At 37.8% G+C, this 5,328-nt stretch overlaps 1 long non-coding RNA gene across 1 annotated transcript; it reads right to left on the reverse strand.

Moving 5' to 3' along the window:
• Positions 1-200: 200 nt before the first annotated feature.
• LOC141634182 (uncharacterized) lies at positions 201-2,224 on the reverse strand. Its single transcript, XR_012538942.1, has 2 exons — positions 2,136-2,224; positions 201-433 (listed from the first exon to the last, which is right to left on the reverse strand). It is a non-coding gene; the product is annotated as an uncharacterized LOC141634182 (long non-coding RNA).
• Positions 2,225-5,328: the final 3,104 nt, after the last annotated feature.

The following is a 5,328-nucleotide window of genomic DNA, read 5'->3' on the forward strand; positions in this document are numbered from 1 at the left end:
TTGCCTTGATTGACGTAGGTCTAAAGCGAATTCGAACTGTGTCCAGACATCCCATAATTTCTGTGACACCCTTAAATAACGCGATAAATTAACACCTAAAATCTGCGGAAAAACTGGTAGGATATGTTTGTAATTGGTCCAACTATGTAAAAACCTGTAATTTCAAAAAATTTTCTAAACCAATCACAACATTTCCAACATTCCCAAGAGGCGGGTGCCAAAACCTGCAATGCTAATGAACTAATTTACATGCCATAGCTAACGATAAGAAAATGTAATGATACAAACCCAAAATAGAAAAGGGAGACATATGTCCCTTCAAATTATATACAAAACCAAAAGTTAAAAGGATTACTATAAGAATAGCCAAAACTAGGTCCAAGGTTCCTTATGCTCACTAGCTCGTCTGTGACCCCAACAAAGCATCAACAACCTGTCAATCGCATTTTATACAAACACGAAAGCCACAATTCAGTGGGGAGTAACTTCGAGTCCTCCCAGCCACGAATCGTCAAAATTAATGTAACATGTAGTAAAACATGTAAACAAGAAGATAATTAATCTAATTTCCAAGTATTATAACATATGAATACTAAATTGACCAAATTAAACTATCATGTGAAACATATAACAAATTGTAATCCAAACTTTATCAATTGTAACCGGCTTACATCTCACCTATTACAATTCATAAAGTCACCATACAAGAAAAGGCAATATATCAAAGACAGGCATAAGTTCTTAGCACGGTCAATAGTCACTCTGTAACTCGAGTCTATACCACGAGGTAGGGAAGGTAATCGAACCGGTATCTTGGCTCAGCGGTTAATATTAATAAAACATGGCCAAGACACAACACAACCCTAGCCTAAAATCACAAGGAGACCTAGACATGCGGATACACACCACCGCACCCAAGACCCACATTTTTTCTAAAACAAAGTGAGTACCCTAAGGAGTCCACCAAAGGGTTGGCTAGTACTTAAGCTGACCACTTACTCTCAAAATAAGTAACGAGGTCATGCCCCGACTTGGATATAAATCCACTAGTCAGGAACACAAAGGCTATCAAGCAGTGAACATATACTCGTCAAAGACTATAAAGACCTGTCTATGATGAAGGCCGAAATACTCACCTAGGACCTAGTCCCAGCTAGTCCCAGCTTGAATACTTTAGCCCACACCACACAAGACAAGTAAGACACCCACTTAACCATAAGAGGGCAAAGAGTCCAACTTACCAACATAAATGCTAACATTCTATCATGTGAAAGGCTATATAAATGTCTATTCAGCAAACAATCCAACAATATCCTCAATAAGTATTCAATACTAATTTCCAATTCTAACAATATTAACCATGTTAAAGGCTTCAGGGAATCTAGGGCCGTTTCTACAATATAAGAAGCTACTTAAATTCAACTAACTACACATGTGAAATAGAGATATAATAAATGGCCTAAAACAAGAAAAAGGCCGATTATCTAATTCATTCAACCGAATTTTTACCCGAACCCCACCTGCGGCGACAGTGCGGTTAAATTGCGGACCAATCACTCAATTAACTGACATCGCATCAATCAAAGGGACTAAGGCTCAGTTTTCGGCACAATCAACAAAACATTACAATTATCGCTATATAATTCATTCTGAGCCTAATCTTTACAATTTCATTTTCTAACCTATACTAACATGTGCAACTACCAAAATAAATATAATTTTTACCTTTCACATAATTTTTACTACTAACTTGATTTAATTCAAAAGTTTACCCATACATTACTTATTCTAATTATATCATTAATGAACCTAAAATGACGAACAATGCATGGAAAACCGCGAAACAAGCAACGGGCCGACCCGGGCCAGCCGTGGGCCTGCCATGGGCCTGCCAGCCTGCTGCCGCCACCCTTACTCCTCTTTTTTTTCCATTTTTGTTCATTATAACATCGTCTGAACACTAATGAATCGTTCCCAATACAACTATGTTAACTTAAATTAACAAGAGACATAAATTAAGCATGCATGCATCAAATTTCATCAGGTGAAAATTACTACACAAACAAAAATCACAAAACATACAAAAACAACAAAGATTGTGACGATTTTTCGTCGAGTAACTCGAAATATATTACCTTAAGCTAGAAAATGAGCAATTAGCACCTTAAAACCCAAACCCTAACAAGCACTAGCCGCTATCCTCGACAATATACGAGTCCCCAAACTCGTCTTCCAATTCTTCACCTAAACAAACAATAAAAACACAACAATAAGTATAAATACCGAATTTGTGCCAAAATTCGTCTTAAAACAACTTCAAGAAAACTGAAATTAAAACATACTAGGTTGTAGATCTCGACGAGGGGATTCCGGAAATGTAAATTTCGTGAAAATCAGATAAGAAACGAGAAAGATGTGATGATTTTAAGCTTGAAATGTATAAAAATGGTGTTTGATGATGGAATATTAGAGAAGGTAGAGGAAGATGAACAAAAGAACAAAAAAAAAACAGAAAAAGAAAGGAAGGGGGAGGGGTGTCCGCGGGAAAGGGAGAAAGGAAAGGAAGAGAGCGGGTTTGAGTCGGGATTTTACGAGTCGGTTCCGGCTCGTTTCGATAATAATTAGAACCGTAGGTCAAATGTAAATTCCGACAAGACCAAAGTTTTTAAACACGAGATTACAAGAAAATTGAATACTCATACGACCCATTTCCAAATTCGTTTACCCAATGTTCAAAAGAATTGTCATTTTCCCCCCGATACGCCCTTATTTCGAAATAAAAAGTTTTACACGGTTTAAACTATTTTTAAACATCTCGAAACTATCAAAATAAATACTTTTCTTCAAAATATAATAAAATTATATTTCTTTGAATTATTTTTACTTTAAATACTTAAATATCAAATTTTATTTGATTAATAAATTATTTTCGAAATATATTAACGGTCCGAAATTACGGGGCGTTACAATCACCCCTCTTTTTAAAAATTTTCGCCCTCGAAACTTAGAAGGAGAAATTATAGTTATAAGAAAATATAGGTATCTTTTCCATGAAACGGTGATACTCTTGTTGATCAGACAAGAACATCCATATTCATATCAAGATATAAAAATATTTCTACACCAATAAATGAGAAAACCCATTATTGGGACGTCTCCAATAACAAGATTTAACATTCACTAATGTTAAAACCATTGAAAATCATAAAAGCATTTTCAAACTTTTAGTTTAAAAATTCTATAATAAGAATAATATCTTTACTAATTATGATTAAACACGGCTTAGTAACTCGGAAAAAGAGTAAGAAAAGGAATACCTTACGAGAATAATTCAGGATATTTAGCTAACATAGAAGCTTCAGTCTCCCAAGTCTCTTCTTCGACATTTCCACAACGCCAAAGAATACGGACTAGAGGTACAACTTTGCTCCTAAGTTGCTTGTTGGCTTTTTCAAGAATCCGAATTGGCCTTTCTTCAACCACCAAGTTAGGCTCCAATTCAAGAATCTCTTCTTGGATTATATGGCTAGGGTCACTAATGTACTTCCTCAATTGAGAAACATGGAAGACATTGTGAACCTTGCTCAGATTTGGGGGCAATTCTAAACGGTAAGCAGCAGGACCAATCTTTTCAATCACCTGAAAAGGTCCAATATATTTAGGGCTCAGCTTCCCTTTAACGCCAAACCGTTTCACCCCTTTCATAGGTGACACTTTAAGGAATACTTGATCATCAACCTCAAAAGAAAGTGGTCGACGACGGACATCAGCATATGATTTTTGACGGTCCTGAGCGGCCTTCATCCGCTCCCGAATGATCTTAACTTGTTCAATGGACTCGGTCACCAAATCAGGTCCTAACATTGGAACATTTTGGGTTTGATCCCAACAGACTGGAGTACGGCATTTTCTACCATACAGAGCTTCATATGGTGCCATTTTAATGGAGGCTTGATAGCTGTTGTTGTAAGAGAATTCAACCAGAGGTAAACATTTCTCCCAAGAAGTTTGGAAATCTAAGGCACAGGCACGAAGAAGATCCTCTAAAGTTTGAATTGTTCTCTCAGTTTGACCATCAGTGGCGGCGTGAAAAGCAGTGCTCATTAATAGTTTACTACCCAAGGCCTCCTGTAATGCAGTCCAGAAACGAGAACAAAATAGAGGGTCTCGATCTGAAACTATATCTTTAGGAACCCCATGATAGCGCACTATCTCATCCACATAGGTACGAGCTAGAACTTCTAATCTCCAGGTCTCTTTGATGGGAATAAACTGAGCACACTTAGTCAATCGGTCCACCACCACCCAAACAGCATTCTTCCTAGTGGAAGTCCTGGGTAAAGCCATCACAAAATCCATGGATATAGACTCCCATTTCCAAAGAGGAACATCCAAGGGTTGAAGTAAACCCCCGGGCTTTTGATGCTCTATCTTTACTTTCTGACAGGTGAGGCATTTACTGACATACTCCATAACTTTAATCTTCATCCTAGGCCACCAGAATTGCAATCTCAAATCTTTGTACATTTTGGTACCTCCCGGATGAATGGAGTAAGGAGAGAGGTGTGCTTCATCAAGAATTCTCTTTCTCAAATCGGCTGCACTCGGAACATAGATTCTATCATGATAACGAAGATACCCATCATCATCAATCTTACAATCCTTAGCTTGCCCAAGTTGAATTTTAGCTCGAATGGATTTGAAAGTAGGATCATTAGGAAGGCAAGTACGGATCTCACGGTAGAAGTCAGGTTCAGCTGACATGGCATCAAGATGATGAGAACCCCTTTTTACAAGGCTTACACCTAGTTTTTGAAGTTCTAAAGCAAGTTCAGGAGGTAAGTCCCGAAAAGAATTCAAAGAATGACAGGATTTTCTGCTAAGAGCATCAGCCACCACATTAGCTTTTCCTTCATGATAAATTAGATCGGCATCATAGTCATTCACCAATTCTAACCATCTTCTTTGTCTCATGTTCAGCTCTTTCTGGGTAAAGAGATATTTCAGGCTCTTGTGGTCGGTGTAGATGTTGCAATGGACTCCAATGAGGTAGTGTCTCCAAATCTTCAAAGCATGCACCACCGCAGCTAATTCAAGATCATGAGTCGGGTAGTTAACTTCATGAACTCTAAGCTGTCGAGAGGCATACGCAATGACTTTACCTTTTTGCATCAAGACACAACCTATACCATGCTTAGAAGCATCACAGTAAACATCAAAGTCCACTCCTTCTTCAGGTAAGGTCAACACCGGAGCGGTAGTCAACCTCTTTTTCAATTCCTGGAAGGCATTTTCACACTCCTCGAGACCACACAAATTTAGACTCTT

This window comes from Silene latifolia, chromosome Y, assembly GCF_048544455.1.
Source record: "Silene latifolia isolate original U9 population chromosome Y, ASM4854445v1, whole genome shotgun sequence".
Classification (NCBI taxonomy): Eukaryota; Viridiplantae; Streptophyta; class Magnoliopsida; order Caryophyllales; family Caryophyllaceae; genus Silene; species Silene latifolia.